This window comes from Phyllostomus discolor, chromosome 12, assembly GCF_004126475.2.
Source record: "Phyllostomus discolor isolate MPI-MPIP mPhyDis1 chromosome 12, mPhyDis1.pri.v3, whole genome shotgun sequence".
Classification (NCBI taxonomy): Eukaryota; Metazoa; Chordata; class Mammalia; order Chiroptera; family Phyllostomidae; genus Phyllostomus; species Phyllostomus discolor.
In genome coordinates this window covers 71,813,111-71,830,699 of record NC_040914.2, presented here as the reverse complement: position 1 = coordinate 71,830,699, position 17,589 = coordinate 71,813,111, and positions in this window count along the sequence as shown.

Below are 17,589 nucleotides of genomic sequence, written 5' to 3'. Positions count from 1 at the left end.
TCCTCCATGGATATGTTTAACATAGTCATGACTTCCACACCAGCATGGAGATAAAGCCTGGAGTGACCATTAGGCAATCTCAATTCAACTTGCCTAACTATCTTTAGGACCTCAGTCCCTCTTAAGGAGCAAAACTGAGCATGTAGACACCAATTTTATCCTATGAACTAGAAGCCATTAAAAGCCCCCTCTAGGTGTCTCCCTTACCCAAAATTAGTTACTGGGGTTATTCCTACACAGAGAATGATCTCAGCATCAATTCCATAAAGCACAGGTTTTCAAAGCATGTCCCCTAGAGCATCAGCATCAGCATCACCTCAGAACTTATGAGAAATAAAAAATTTGTGGTCTTACCCTAGACCTACTGACTCAGGAATTCAGGGATGAGGTCCAGCAACCTGTATTTTACAAGCTATTTGTATGCATAGCGTGAGAATACTTTAGAGAATTCCCCACTATGCACTTACATATATGCATTCATTCATTCATTCATTCACTCATTCATCCAAGTAACATGCCTAAAGTGCCTATTGCATATTAGCCACTGAGCTAGGCAACAGGGTAGGAAATGAAAGCCATGGTTTATGTGCTTCAGAAAATACAATCCATGGAGAGAAATACATCATTCTATTACAGTGTGCTGCAGGAAGTACTGAGAGCAAGGTAGCCAGACCTATGGTGGATCAGGATGTGTTTAAAAAGAGTCAGCGGGTCCACTGTGGTTGGTTTTCCACTGTGTCAGAAACCACGATGCATCTCTACTTGATCAAAGTTGTGCTTTTTATATCTGTTGTTGAGAAACTAAATAATAGCAAAAGGCAACTGAAACTCAACACTTTCTTCTAACTGAATTTGAAGTTTATTCTTTACGATCCCACCTAGGTAAATTTGCAAATGGCAGTGCCTGGGGGTGGGGACATTATTTATAGTTGACAGATAATGCTTAGTATGCATTTAGTGAGATTTCTTACAAAGATACCATGGCCCTCATGCCCCACCCACCACCTGCCTGTCTGTAATTCCAAGCAGGAAGCCACTGAGCTAGAGAAAGGGAAAATGGAAAAGAGGGACACTTCAGGGAGGGGCTGTTGACTAAAACAAGCCTAGGTAGTTTAGGACTCCAGATTAGATTCCGTTTGAACATCAGCATCTGGAGGCTGAGCTTTATCATACAGCCAAAGGGGAATCATCCAAACTACTTAAACAGGGAAGGCTCCATATCTTATTTACATTTGTGGAAGATCACTCTGGCCACATTGGAGGATGGATTGCATGAGGGCCATACATAACTAAGGAAGACAGACTTCTTGGAAGACTACTGTACAGATGATATAAAAGGTAACAGAGTAAGAAGTTTTTTCTCAGGTTTCTAACTAGCAACCTGTACAGGAAAATTGCATGGCACTCTCTCCCGCTGCCTAGCAGTGTCCAGGATAAGACATACGCTTATATAGTATAGATGAATGAAACACACTTATTAAATTACAGGAGTTTAACTTTGAGGTCCAATTCTCCACTCCTCCCTGCATCCAAACCTTGCCTCATTAATGGTGGAGTAAACATCCTCACCTTTGACTTTGGACTTGAGCATATGACCTGCTCTGGCTAACAGAATGCAGAAGATGTGGCATGCCAGTGTGCAATTCTGAGCCTAGGTCTTAGGAAGACCTGTGTGTTTCTGTTTGCTCTCCTACACCTTGCCATTTCCATAAAGAAAACACTCCCTGGTCATCCAGCTGGTCTAAGAAGAAGGAGAAACATGTAAAGCTGAGCCACACCCATACACACCCACATACCTGAAGTAAGAAGCAGAATCTAACCTAGATTAGCCAAATCCCAGCCAAGGAATAGCTCAGGGAATGAGCTAAAAGCTGAATACTCAAATCTAGCACAGACGTTGATGTGGGCATGACCCGTGTTTAATGTTTCCCACTGATTCAAGCCTTTAATAATTTCTCAACCCACGAAAAAGTCCTTTCCTTCGACCCACCTAATCCAAGCTGACTGTCTCCTTGCAAATCCCTAGGCTCCTTTTTGAGTATTTACTGCAAAGTTACTGAATCTGTCTCCAGTTGCTTTTCTCATGGCAGCATAATTGAGAGGCCATCACTTAGCAATTACTTGGGAAATTTATTTACAATGCAAGGCAGATCTGTGAATGTTTGTAGTGGATAAATTTATTTATAATGTAATCCAAATTTGCCAATACCTCTAGAAGATAAAATTGTGCTGCTCCTATAAAAAGCAACCCACCCGGGTAATCATTTCTGTGGTCTTTTATGAATAGGCCGAGGTCAGGTCCACCATAATAAGTTGGGAAAGTTAATCTGTGGAAGCAAGTTAAGCACAGAAAACTACATTTTAATGATTTTGAATGTGTGGCAGCTGCCAGTATTTAACCAAACGAGCACCCGAAAAGGCAAATCCAAGACTCTTTTGTTCCCTAAACTGAGCTTTCATGGGATTAAAATGGCTGGTGTGCAGTTTCAGTGAGGTCAGGGATGATGTCTGTCCTTCTCTCCCTTGGATACCACTTGCCCACACTTTGCCTGGCACTGAGTAGACGTACGGCAGGTAGGAGTGGGATGTATCAGTAAGAGTGCAGGTGCGTAGGAGAGTTCCTGCTTAGCCCTGCATGTCTGTTGTTTGCCGTACTTACACTGACTGCAGCAAAACGAACTATCAAACAGTACACCTCTAGGGTCAGCATCCATCTCCTAAAGCAGTGGTCCCAAACTCTTGTCCTACTACGTGTCCCCTTTCAGTGGTAACACTCCACATGTAAATTTTAATTGTCTACACCGCTGCTGTTTTTAATGTATAAATCTCAAAATCAAATATGGCTTGAATTACAAAATTCTCTCTGAGCACCTTAGAGAAAAGGAAGACTCGCCACAGCCCACAAAGCCTAACAAAGCTATCTCCTGCCTCCCTCTCCAAATCCATTCCATTTCCACTGTGGTCTTTGTGCCCTGTTCTACTCTCAATCATCAGACATGCCAAGCTCTTCCCTAACCCCAGGCCTTTGCACAGTCTAGTCACTCTGTTGGGAATATTCTTTACCTCTACTTCCAGATCATTCTCATCCTCACAGAAACTGTTTTACATCACTTCTTCAGACAAGGGGCCATCTCTCACCAGCTCTTCCTTCATTAGCTCATTTCCTTGTTTCCTCCATTGAATTTTCTATCATTTGTCACTATTTTATTTATTGTTTGCTTCTTTCTGTGTTGGTTTTCCTTACTAGAATATGAGTTTTGTGATGGCTGCTAAGTATCTGTTTATTGATCATTGTAGTCCAGGACTTAGAACCATGCTTGGTTCATGACTGGCACTCAATAATCTATTTTTAAAAAATAAATGAACAAACAGATGATCTTATGGCCAATGAAAGTAGATGGATAAGTAGTTCTCTAGATGCACTAATCTTATTAGAAATACCAAGTAGTGGCCTGATGGCTGATGACTGCAAGGAACCACATATAAAAATACGACCAAGATTAAGTGTGCACACTTCGAGCTTTATGTTGTATAAAACAATACCAAGGGTCCAGGGGCTCTGTGTGCAATCCAAGTAATCTACACTCTATTCTCTTTGCCAACACGAAGCTGATATGAAGTGTGGGGCATGACCTACTTGAACTGAGGACCCAGTTTTCCCAAGGTGAATCAGCAGAGGCTGAGATGAGCTGGGGCACACCTAAGAAAGACATGGTAAAGTATTTTTAATACCATTTTCTCTTACTTGACAGGTCATGAACTTATCTAAAGCCTTTTTAAGGTGCCAGGTTGTTGTTCATGTAATGAATCTATTGATTTACTTTTTTCCCCTAAGAAACTCTGAAGACCACAGCATGTCAAGAAAGAAGACAAAAGAATTCTTGTTACCTGTCATGGAACCTGATGGGTAAAGGGACAGGTCTTGGCATATTCCCAGAAGATGATCATGACCCAGTTATTATTCTTTAGGGGTAAATAGTTATTTATGGATATATCGGGACTTACCTACTTTATTGCTCTCAGCTAACATGCCTTCCCATGTCCATAAATCATGCCTCCCTTAACAAAGAAAGTAAAACAGGACAACTGTTCATTCATTCAGCAATTGTTTTGATAACAAGCAAAAAGATACAGTAAAAAGGAGGCATTTTTCTGTAATCAAGCTAAGTAATTGATCTCTAGATTACCAGCTCCTTCAACTCCACAGCCCAATTTCCATATTGTTGCCAGAGCAATTTTTAATTCAAGCAATAAATATCAAGTATTGATTATGATCTAGGAATTATTTTACTCAGCAGTGAGTAAAGCAACTTTGTTTCTGGCCTTGGTTCCTTTACCTGTTCTTGGTATACATATAAAGCCTTCAGTGCCTCCCCACTGCCTGTGTGTTAAAAGTCTAAATCCCTAACTTGGTATTCAGTGCCATACCTAAAGATCCTATGCAACCACTCTGCTTTATTTCCCCAACAAGGCTCAAGTACCAGACACACAGAACATTTTACCATTTCACCTCACCTCACACCACACTATTTCATTTTACAGAACCATTGCACATGCTATTTTCTAGAACTTCTCTTGTGCAGGCCAAAGTTGACTTAGTGTGCCACAGCTCAGCATTAGAAACCAACCACCTCAAATGCCACTTTCTCCAGGAGATTTCCCATGATACACCGGAGCTGGGTTAACTGCAGTTAGTACATGTCAGTGTTCATTTACTGGAGTCCCTTGATGGATTATCACTTGCTTAAGGTAAGGATTATTCTCATCTTCACCATCAAAAAGCCCAGTGCCAAGCACATACAGTACTTCAAATTAACATCTGTGTATTAACACATGTGTACATGATAAATAATCATGAGAGCTATGCTGTTTATCAAGTACCAGGCACTTTTCCAAGTGCTTTACATTCATGTTTTTCTCATTGACTCTTAATCAGCTATACATGAAATATGAGTATTGCCTTTTCCTGGTGGCCAATTATAGGCAAACCTGCCCTGGGTTTAAAAGGGAGAAAGCATTGACCTGGTACTCTGAACGCCTGGGTCCCACCTGACCCATTATGGCCTATTTGTGCCATAATGAAGAACAGGTCAATATTCTCTAAGCCTTTGTTTTCCTTCTTGTTAATAAGCACAGCCTTTGGAATTAGACAGCCTAGATTTAAGTTCCACTCTGTCATGTACTAGAACAGACATAGGCAAGCTTGAAGGAGGGGGTATACCATATAAAGCAATAATGTCACTAATGGGTAGTGGAATTGGGTACTTACCCTGGGTATCTTACAGCTACTATACTCCTCAATCTTCAGAAAGTGGATATCATCATTATCATAAAATACTGTCGCTATGCTCACAATACGTAAAAGCTTGGGCGGGCAGCCCATTATCACTCAGCACTAATCAAGAACAGAGTCCACAGGATAACTCATTCATTTTTTCATTTATTTATTCAATCAGTCAGTCAATAGAAGTATTGATTGTGCCCATTCCCTGTGTCAAGCACTGTTCCAGAAAATAAGGCTGAATATACAATAGTGAACAGAAGAGATGATGATCCCAGGCTTCAGGGCACTTGAGTAGTAGTGGGGTTGGAGAGAGGGGTTAAGCAACATTAAAAATGTAAAATAAAATTAAATGGCCCTGGCTGGAATGGCTCAGTGGTTAAGTGCTGGCCTGTGAATCAAAGGGTTGACAGTTCTACTCCCAGTCTAGGGCGCACGCCTGGGTTGTTGGCCTGATCGCCAATGCGGGGCAGGGCGGGGGGGGGGGGGGGGGGGGGGGGGCACGAGAGGCAACCACATGTTGATGTTTCTGTCCCTCCCTTTCTCTCTCCCTCCCCCTCTCTAAAGAATAAATAAATAAAATCTTTAAACAAAGAAAACCTTTTTTAAAAGACTAAATGATAGCAAGTGCTCTCATAAAATGTAGTCAGGAAAGGAGGAGAGAGAGCATGGGAAGAGACTTAGAACTCCATAATTGCTAACATTTATTTCATGATTACTCTGTGCTAGCCATCATTCTAAGCATGTTGCATGTATGCACTCATTGAGTCCTTCCAGCCAGCCCCAGAGGTAAGTCCTATTATTAGAATCTTGTTATAGATGAGGCAATGAGGCATAGAGAGGTTAGATGCTTATATAGGGCCCCACCTTATACAGAAGCCCTGCTTATACAAGGGGCAGAACCAGGACTTGACCCCAAGCAGTTTGGTTCCTGAAGTCATTTTCCTAGCCAACCAAGGTATGCAGTAGCCTGAGTACAGGATAGTTTAGCTGGACTAGACTCCTTCAGACACATGTTTGCAAGTCCCTTCTTTTGTTCCGGCTCCCTTCTTCCTTTGCCTTCCCCCATTCCTTCCTCCCAGGCTTCCAGCTTCATTCAGTTGCTCAAGGCCCACGAGTTCCACCCTCCTCACCACCACATGTCCTACAGAGCTTCCCTGCCTTTGAATCTTCATATACAGAGTGGGATACCTAGAAACCAATCAATGTTTTCTTACAGCTGTTGACCCCTACCGTGCCATTCACTGGATATGGTGCCAGGCTAAAAGTCTCCTCTCCACAAGGCTGGGAATGAGGGTGAATGAAGAGGGTTAGAGTGACAGAAAACCCAGTTCTGCCATCATTCCCATTGTTCAGATTTAAAAAAATTGACTGTAAAAACAACTAAAGGAGCAAAGCTAGGGTTTGTATTCAGGACTGTTTGAACTCAAAGCTCTTAACCACTAGACCTTAATTTAAAAAAGCAGCTCTGAGCTAGGCTGAAAATAGGTATTTAATTAAAAACTGGCTTGAAGAATGAAGGGACAGATGGATTAGTGTATGAAATGCCCCCCAAAATGGGCAGATGTGCACAGGCATGAGAGCCAAATAAAATAATAAAGGCATCATGTGCACGAAAGTGCAATAAGGACCAGCACAGTCTGTTAGATAAGGAGCTTTGGAAATACCCAGAACCAGTCTTCAAGAATATTGTTGCAAATACAAGTTTGCAATCTTGTAGCCAGGCAGACTTAGCCTTGCTTTTCAACTACAGTTTTTTAAGGGTCTCTTGTAGGCTTTTTACTTTTCTAGACAAGGACAAGTGTGTTTAGGGAACATAATTTGGGGGGACACCTGGTCAAGCTGAGACCAGCTGAGACCAGTGCCTGGGGAGGGAAGAATGTACTCTTGGGAGCGGCAGAAATACAGAGGTGACGGGAGGGGGAATTGTGCTGCTAATCCCTCACACCATGACTTTACCAGCTTCTAATCGCCTAATAGCAGGGCACATAATTGGCAGAAAAGATTGCCCTGCCCTTTACACATGTGTCTGCAATTACTTTTCAAACTGGGGCGATAAGTGGCATGATTGCTTTCCTTATGCTGCTCCTGGGAGACAGGAGGCCTTTCTCCTGCAGCTGTGATCAGCTCTGTGGGTCAGGAGTGGAAGAGCCCCCCACCCCACCCCAGCCCACTACAAACGTACATCTTCCATCACTGAGGACTAAATCCCCAACTCCTTGCTAGAGTCTGACCTCATCTCCTCCCTCCCTCCTTTGCACACTTGGCTTCAAACCTGCCTCTTCACTCTGCTCCATCACTTCAGGCTTGTTCTTGTCCTACTTGTGTTGCTGCACCCTCTGCCCCTCATACGTTCCTGAGGTCTTAGCTCACGTAATGACTCCTCAGAAAAGCATCCCGTGAACACCCTTACTTAAAATATCTCTCTTCTACTGCCTAGCCCTGAGTCACACCTCTTGTTCCTCTAATTTTCTTTATAGCACACACTACAGTATAATGCCATGTCTTACTTGTGTCTATTCTACTTGTTTATTGTCTGTTTCCTAAATGGCATAGAAACTCTGTGAGGAAGGCCTTTGTCTTGATCATCATTGCACCTCAGTGCCCAGAAAGAAGTCTGCAACAGCATGAACATGCAATAAATCTAGTGAAATGAATGGTTTGCCAACACAACCACACATGGACGGACAGTGGATCCAACACTGCAAATGCTCCATGCGCCTTGCACTGGCCTTACATTTCTTGCAGTGGATGTGTGCTTTGTGAGTGCCATGAAATGCGTGAGTGAAAGCTGAGAGCATGCCCTCTGGAGACCCACAGGGCCTGGCTTTACGTCCCAGTTCTGTCCTTCAGAAACTGTGTCCCTGGACCACTCTTACACCAAACTGAGCCCCAGTTTCATCATCAGTAAATTGGGGATGAAAATAGTAGCTCTCTCACTCAACTGTTGCTTGAATTAAATGAGACCATGCTTGTATACCACATTATCCTGTGCCTGGAAAATAAAGGCTTATAGCTAGCTATTCAGTAAATAATAATAATTGATATTGGTGTTTCTGCTCAGACTATGAGGAGAAAAAGAGTAGGGGACAGACATATCAGTTGAGCACCCGCTACATGACTGGCATCCTGCAGGTAATTTACCTGCATAAGCTTACTCCCCACAGCAATCTTCTGAAGTAGACATGACTATCTATGACTTCTAGATGAGGAAACACAGGCACCTTGAAACCAAATGACTTGCCCAGCATCACCCAGTCTCTAAGCAACAGAGCCAGGACACAAAGTCAGGTTCTCTGCTTTACTGTCATGTCAAATTGCTTTTCTCAAAGTGGAAACAAATCACAAAAAACAAACAGTACATGGACACAAGCAGCCCTGAAGCATGGAAAATTTAGTTTGAGACTCAGTTTAAATTCTCCCAAACCTTTTTTCATGACAGCTCCAATAGAGAAGGATAACCCTTGGGTACAGTTGCCAGATAAAATACAGGATTCCCAGTTAAATTTGCATTTCAGGTAAACAACAAATAATTATTGCACAATTATTGCACTGCATACTTACAATAATTTTCTTTCTCTCTCTACTCTCTCCCTCCCACCCTCTTCCCTTCCTTCTTTATTCAAAAACCTGGAAACTTAATAGCACTATATTTCTTATAGCCCTTCAAGGTGTGCAGTTATGAGCTAACCAGTGCTCCCCCACCAGGGCGGAAATTTGGAGTGTCTGTCCAGTTCATGGCCCTCCTATATGATGACTCTACCCCACCCACAAGGGTGGGCCCCCCACCACCAGGCCATCCTACCCCACCTGCCTGAGAAGAATCCTGAGCACTCTTGCCAACCCAATTCTCTCTCTTGGGAATTTGAACCAAGAAACATATAGAGTAGAAGATGAGAGCAAAATCAATGTCCCACAGAACCATCCACAAATTTGCTTTTTTCTTTCTTCTTTTTGTTTTTGATTTTGGCTTTGTTTTACTTTGGCTTGCTTGTCTTGTTTCAAGTGGAATTGAAGCTGTTACCATAAAATTCTTGACTAGGCCATATCTCTCTTGTGGTCATTTTATTTGTCCACGGAAAATGTAAAAATGACCAAGATTTTAGAGTGTCTGGATGAAGGCATTATAATTGTCTTTAAAAAATTCTCCAATGTTATTTATTTCTTAAGTTGGTTGCATTTTATTTTCATTAAGAAGAAAAAATCCCCTTGAGAGGCCCATTGTATAGAAAAGGTAACATGACTTAATCTCTTGAAAATAACAGTAATTCTAAGTGTCCTCAGCTTTGATAAGCGCCTTCCGTCCAGTCTCTACATACTGTCTGAACGTGGCTCTCCCAGGGCAAGAGCCAGACTCCTTCACTGCCCGACACGCATGGCCTCATCCCGACCTAGCCAATGGATTTCTTTAGAAACGCCCAAAGTAGTAAAACACTAACTGAAGCCTTGTTATCCCCTTACTTTTGGAAAATAATTCCCGAGAACTCCAGATGAAGCAGAGAATTGCTTATCCCAATCACTGAGGTTGACAGTCCCTCTAAAAATATCTGAGCAGCCATGTTTGTAACAACTGTCAAGTCCTCCCACTTGGCCCTGACCTTGGCCCTGGCCACCCAGCTCTGCCAAGTTTCTGATCCTTACGGTCTGGCTTTTATTTTTGTCCTTGTGCTGATGACAATCCACAGTCAACTGAACTTCATGTCACATTCTCAGAAACTAAAAAATCTCAACTAATGAGAAAGCCACAGAGTTTTACTCCACTCAGCCTGTACCATGACCCCTTTATAGATCTTCAAAGCTTTACTCTCTTGGAAAAAAGGCTAGAATCCATTAGAGACACTGCATGTTTCACTGGACAATGCTTTTCAAAAATCTTTTTTGAAGTTTGCTAACTTATGGCAAAAACCGCCTTCTTCCCCTCTGCCAAGCATCAGGAGGCTTTACCTTCCCCCCATGAATGTCACAAGATCGTGCCTCCCCTGACGACCACACGGCAGTGTCCACAGGGGCCTCCTGTTGTATGTGTGGATGTTTGTAAGCCTGTAATTTGATGTGTTAAGGATCTGGGTGTGGTACTTCCCAGGCATCTGAGCGGTGCATACAGTAATCCCCCCTTATCTGCAGTTTTGTTTTCTGTGGTTTCAGTTACCTACGGCCAATTCCAAAAATATGAAAGGAAAAGTTCTAGATATAAACTATTCATAGGTTTTAAATTGCATGCCATTCTGAGTAGTTCATGTTGAAATCTCACACCAGCCCTCTGTTCCACCAGGGACGTGAACCAGCCCTTTTCCAGCACCTCCACACTGCACATGCTACTCACTCACTAGCCATTTAGTACATGCACTAGCCTATCGGATCAGTCTATCTCGTCTGTCGGATCAGTTGGCAGATGTTTTCAGAGGGAGAGAAAGAGCATGTTCGCATACCTTTTATTATAGTATATTGTTATAATTATTCCACATTATTATCAGCTATTATTGTTAATTTCGTACTGTGCCTAATGTACAGATTAAACCTGATCATAGGTGTGCATGTATAGGAAAAAACAGAGCATGGGTAGGGTTCAGTACTAGTTCTGGGCACCCACCAAGGGTCTTGGAACGGGTTCCCCATGGATAATGAAGGGCTATGCTACTTTTCTCCTCCCTTCCTACAATGCAGGGGTTTTTTTCTATACAAACTTTTAAGTTAAAAGTAAAAATTGGCTTTTCTAGTTTTGACCTTCAGCTGTCCCTGGCACCAATATTCTACCCACTGTATTAGTTACCTATTGCTGTCTCAGAACCCAGTGGCTTAAAGCAACAGTAAATATTTATTATCACCCAGAGTTTCCATGGGTCAAGAACTCAGGAGCAGCTTAGCAGGACCATTCTGACTTGAGGGTCTCTATTGGTGGCCAAGAGACTGGCCAGGATGACTGTCAGTCTCCTGGCTTGACTGAGGTCGGAGAATTTCCTTCCAAAGTGGCCTTTTTATATGACTGACAAATTGGTGTTGGCTGTTGGCAAAGACCCCAGCTTTCTTCACCCGGGCCTCTCCACAGGGCTGCTTGAGCATCCTCAAGTCTTGGGGACTGGCTTCCCCCAGAGTGAGAGATCCAAGAGGCCAGAGTGGAAGTAGCATGGTTTATGATCTAGCCTCAGAAGTCACAAACTATATCAGCTGCCATACTTGATTGGCCCTATGAGTCATTTTAGGAGGCGCTTATATAGGGGTGTGAATACTGGAAGTCCAGGATCCCTGGGGCCATCAAAGAGGCTGGCTCCCACATTTACTGTCTGATCCTTCCCTCCCTCTCTGCTCCTGGTCACCACTTCACCAATCCCATTTAAGTCCCTGGAAACCCATATAAGGATTTGTCTACTTGGATGGACCACTATCCACCATGTTTATTTAAGCTGTTAATATTTAAAATTATTAAAAATGTCATTATTTATTAGAGCAAAGCTTTTCTCTTAAAAAATATATATATAGATGATGGAAAATTAATGAGAGCCACATGGTGTCAGCTTACTAGAGAAAAGATCGGGCTTCATTGGTTGAGCATAAGCTCAGATAATCAGAAGTGGAGCATAATTGACTAAAACAACCTGTCAAAAACAAAATGGCCATTGCAATTCTAGGCTATATCAATAGATGTAGAATACATTTGCCAAAGAAGCTGACAAGCATACTGATGACTAAAATAGTTAGGCCACACTGGAACTTTGAGCTTAAGTTTTATGTTATACCAAGAGGGACTTTGATGACCCAGACTAGGTTGAGATGAGGGAACACAGATGGAATCTATATTGAAGTATACTAAGGATGCTAAGCATTTTACAGTCACTGCTATGATCAGAATGTTTTTGTCAGCCCCCATTCATCTCTCTGTCCCCCTGTGGCATTCATTATAAAAAACACAACCCCACAACCCCACAGTCATTTTGTTAAAGCTTAATGCCCCAGGTGATAGTATTAGGAGGTAAGGACTTCATGAGGTGATTAGGTCATGAGGGCAGAGTCCTCATAAATAGGAGGAGTGTCCTTATAAAAGAAACCCCACAGACCTCCTTCACTCCTTCTGCGATGTGAGGATACAACAAGAAGCTTGCGACCCAGAAGAGGGCCCTCACCAAAGTATGCCGGTACCCTGATCTCAGACTTCCACCCTCCAGAGCTGTGATAAATAAATCTCTGCTGTTTGCAAGCCACTAGGTCTTACACAATCATTACCTCCAACGCATTGTCTGGCCTGTTTTCTTCCCATCTATTACTTTTCTTAGTCTTCCCTTTCCATATTATCCAGCTTTTACCCCACCTTACACTGACAGTGCTGCACTCAGGCACAATACTTTACAGTTTGCCTACTGCTGGCACATCTATTATCCCATAAAGTTAGGTTAGCCTTGTTCTCTGGAACCCCAAGGAAAAGCAACCAATGATAGATGCCTTGGAGTACAGAGAGGGGATTATATATTTGCTTATTAATCTGAGGAGGAATATTTGCACATAGGTAGTATGCAACCTTAGGACATGGGAGAACAACAATGGAAGTGCCTTCTCCCGTTGCGGCAGTTCGGGAGCTCTGATGGTGGCACCCTGCACCAGCCCCCAAGAGCTGAATGCAATAATGGTTTACACTTGTCAGCCCCCATTCATCTCTCCGTCCCCCTGTGGCATTTATTATCAAAAACACAGGCACCAGGGAGGGGCAGGAGCTAGGATCAGGAGAATGCACGGGCGCCCTTTGCCTTTGTTAACGTCTTTCTTTTCCATTTCTAATAAATGCTATTAAAAAGCCTGTGCCTGGGAGTGTACAAAAGTGGAGCACAAGGAACAAAGCAAACATCTATTTTATTTGTGTGACAAAAGCTCATGGGAGAAGCCAGCTTTGGCATAACAACACGGTTCTTCTCTATGTTACGTGAGCAAGAGAATTCAAAAGAGCTTATGGGAAAGACATAGGATTATTTGGAACATGGAAAGGTTTAGGGAGCAGAATCTGACAAGCTCTACCAGAGCAGGGGACCAACAGGGGTGGCAAGGGGTTTCTGAATTTAAGCAAAGCAAAGCATACAGTCCCCTTCTCCCAAAGACTTGGGACAGAGAAGGAAAAGGAAAGAGGGGGTTGCCCGAGGAAGTCGAGTACTGAAAATGATCTAAATTCTTGCCCTCCCCCAGTAAATATTACAGGTGGCTTTGTCCTTCCACACCCTCACAATACCAAGTATCAACTTCCCACTTCTTAACACACAACTGCAAAGGGCTGGAGACTGGGGCTAGCAATTAAAAAAAAAACAACAACTGTCTTTTATCAACTTGGAGGAAGAGAAATCGGGCAGGTCATAGGGACTTGCCTGCTGGGGCCTCAGACCCCAAGGCAACCCCCAGAAGAAGCCTCCTGAAGGTAGGGGTATTTACTTCTGCCACCCCATTCCCTATCCACAAGCCTGCAGAGAAGACCCAGGTTGCTAGAGTCACAGGAGAACCCAGGCCTCAGAAGAAGTTAGCACTTCTCAAAGTTTAACGAGCCACCTGGAAAGTGGGTCAAAATGCAGGCCTGCCCTGGCTGGTGTGGCTCAGTGGGTGGAGTGCCAGACTGCAAACCAAAGGGTCACTGGTTTGATTCCCAGTCAGGGCACAAACCTGGGCTGCAGGCCAGGTCCTCAGTAGGAAGCATGGGAAAGGCAACCACACATCGATGTTTCCCTCTCTTTCTCCCTCCTGCTCTCTCTAAAAAGAAATAAATAAATAAAGTATTTTTTTTAAAAATGCAGGCCAACAAGAGGCCTGAAAATCTGCATTTCTAGCAAGTTCCCAGGTGACATTGACCCTGCAGGTCTGCAGGTCATAGTTTGAATACCAAAACCATAAGTTTCCATCTTCTCTGCTGTAAAATGGATTTGATTGATAATGATTACTGATTAACAGTGGTTAATGGTTAAAATGATTAATACAGTTATACCATCCTCACTCTCTCATTATCGGAAATAACTAGAACACTGGTTCTAAAACTGAGTTGTAACCTGTAAAGCACCCTGCATGGATAATTAATATTCCTGGGTGTCCTCTGTACATCACCCGAATGCACCTGAAATACAGAGAAATATGATCTAAAGAAGTAATGGCAGGGGGAGAGTTTGGGCCACCAGAACACCCACCTGATGCTTCTCTTCTTTAATTAGGGATGGCAGGGAGGAAGTTCATTTCTACAGTCCTATCGCTAAATCCGTTTCTCTTTTGCTTCTCACTATGATTGTGATGGGACCAAAATTTACTCACCTGTAAGGCTCACCTTCCCCAACTCAGACAGAGCTTTCAAGTAGCAGAGATGACAGAACAGGGACGCTACGGGTGAGAAAGGGTCCTGGGCTAGGAGAGTGACAGGCTGCTGCTGTACGGGTGTTTCAGACACTGGGATAAAAAAATAATCACAATGGACTTGGGTTATGTACAGGGGTAGGTAGGATCCACGGTGACCTCCAGAGCAGACTCTGTCCCCTCAACATGCACCATTCCAAGCATGCTGGCAAATTCCTACTGCAGAAAACTGCAGCAGCAGAAAACTGCAGAGAATGCCTGCTGGCATTGTCTGGTATGAAGAACTCATTCCCGCGATGCACAGAGCAGGCTGTGGAGCCAGGGAGTTGATGTCCCCAAGACATCAAATCTCTTAAGATTTGGTGAATAAATACTCCTGTTTTCTTGCCCCTCAGGTGAGGCAGCTGGGAAGTGTTTCTTCACAGCTCCAAGAGAATCCCCCAAGTCGGATTAAGCCCAAGTTGCCCACAGACAAAACCAACTGATTAACACACCTGAATAACATTCTTCCTTCCCTGTTGTATGAGTTTCCTGGGTCTGCTGTAACAAATTACCATAAACTTGATGGCTTAAAACAACAAAAATTTATTCTCTTACTCATCTGGAGGCCATAAATCCAAGATCAAGGTTTCAGCAGGGCCATGCTCCCTCCAGAGGCTCTAGGGGAGAAACTTTCCAGCTTCTGGTGGCTGCAAGGATTCCTTGATTTTGGTCCCATCACTCCAACCTCTGCCTCTGAGACCACACAGCCTTCTGCTCTGTGGGTGTGTGTCAAATATGCCTCTGCCTCCTTTTTATAAGGATACATGTGATGGCATTTAAGCCCCCCCCCCCCAGATAATCCATTATTAGCCGCCCATCTCAAGAGCATGAACAATAACATCTGCAATGACTTTGCCATGTAATTTATCCACAGGTTTCAGGGATTAGGACAGTGTGAAATCTGTTGTGTGCCATTTTTCAGCCTATCACACTGTGTCCCTTCCCTATTGCCCACTGCACCCCCATCTACTAAAATCCTTGGGATCATTTCCCAAATAAAATCCTTGCACTCAAATCCTTGTCTCAGGATCTGACTCTGGAGAAATCCAAACCAAGACAACCCCCTTAGCTGTTTGACAACATACAGACTTGAATTTCTGTCTGTACTAGACTTTTTAAAATACAAACTTGCCATTGGACTACACTAGATGGGCCAGGGACTTATTGTGTTTTTGCAATAGAAGAGGAGTCCTTCCTCATAGCAAAAGCTAGTCCCCTCTGGTTCCACTGCAGATTCTGGTCCCTGCCACCTTCTCAGGATCTATGCCAAAATGGCTGTCACTGCCTTGGTGGTCAGCCTTTTTCTCTTCATTGCCTCTGTCTCATCTACAGCAACACTCTCCAGCCTTTTCCATCATGGAAAAAAGGTGCCACCTCCAGATGTGAAGCAAATGGACACAGGCCATTGAGGTTAAATGGGGCGAGCTGATAGCTCATTCGCTAGGAAAAACACATCAACCTCACTTACGTACCCTTCAGCTCCAGACACTCTCACCAGCAGAGAGAAATAAGGGGTGCAGCTTAAAGGGTTAACCATGCCTCTCCCTCTGAACTCCAGCCCCAAAGTATGACCACAGAAATACCAAAGGACTTCTCCATAATTTTCTTCCAGTGCCCTAATGTTTTCTTGAAAAATATTATTGACCAAACAAGCTGTGCCTAGAAAGTAGTGGCCTAGATGGGCATCATAAAGGCCAATACTCTGCTGAGCACCTTGTCTGCCTATTGCACAGGTCCTCACCTTTTAGAGTAGTATTACTTCTGAAATCTCTATCATACAAATAAGAAAACTGAGTCTTTCAGAAATTAAGAAATTAATTTACGGTATCACAACTAAGAAGTGATAAACACTCCAGACAAGGCTGATGGACTTCTGACCACTCCTCTAGAGACTTCCTCAATTATAACTATAGGATCAGCTTCAGGCTCACACCATGGCCACCTCGGGAATGTGGAGGAGTTCAGGCTCAGCTGGTCAGAAACCCTGCTCTATGCTGACTGCCATCCTGCCCTCTCCCCAAGCCACCTCCCAAGGCCTTGCTGATTTTCTGAGCTGCCTTTGACTGTTTCCTGGAAACTGATAGCAAGGTTGAGTGACAGTGTCAGGAGCTCAGACCTCTGCCAGGAAGAGAAAAAGGAGTTCTGATTCCAGCAAGGAGTGTCTACGCCCCTCTTGGCGAGCATCTGCCAGCCAGCACCTTATTATGCTGTGAGGGTACACACAGGCCTATTCAAGCCTATTCATCATTGTTCTGGAAAGTTCATGCTTTGATGCAGTAGCCTTGATGGTGTTTTTCCCATTGCTCCCAGCTTCAGCAATCTGGAAAGCGGAGCAATAGGCAATCAGTCTCTCTATCATTAGGGCGAATAGGAAAGATTCTCCTGTGGATTCAGCCTCCCAGAGTGGGTGAGCAAAAGGGCAAGCTGGGTTTTTTTAATGAAAGGGCTGGCTCATGGAGGCCTATCTCCAACCAGAGGCCACATGAAGATGAGTAGGTTGCAGCATAGGACACTGGGAGTGTCCTACGTGGCTCATGGGAGAGGGATTGGCTGGGGCTGGGCCATGCATGGAGAGCCTAATCACTCTGGCATGTCAAGAAAGCAGCCCCTGGTTTCCAGAGATGGCCAGGAGAAGCAGAAGTCTGAGGCTGCCCAGAGAAAGGGCAGCCAGCAGGGCTAATGACTGGCACACAAGCCCTAGGGTCCCTAACCCAGGCTTCACTCCTGACTTGCCTACTTGTCTAGTCATGCAATCTTGGGCACATTACTTATCTACTCTGAGCCTAGATTTCTGCAACAATAAAATGTATATGATAAATGTCAGTGGATTTTTCAGGTTAAAATGCAATAAAGTACATAAAATGTCTGGCACAAAATAAGTCTTCAATCAGTGTTAGCTGTCATGGGTCTCATTAACAACAAAATGTGAGCCTTGATAATGGGAACTTTCTTTGGCCTTA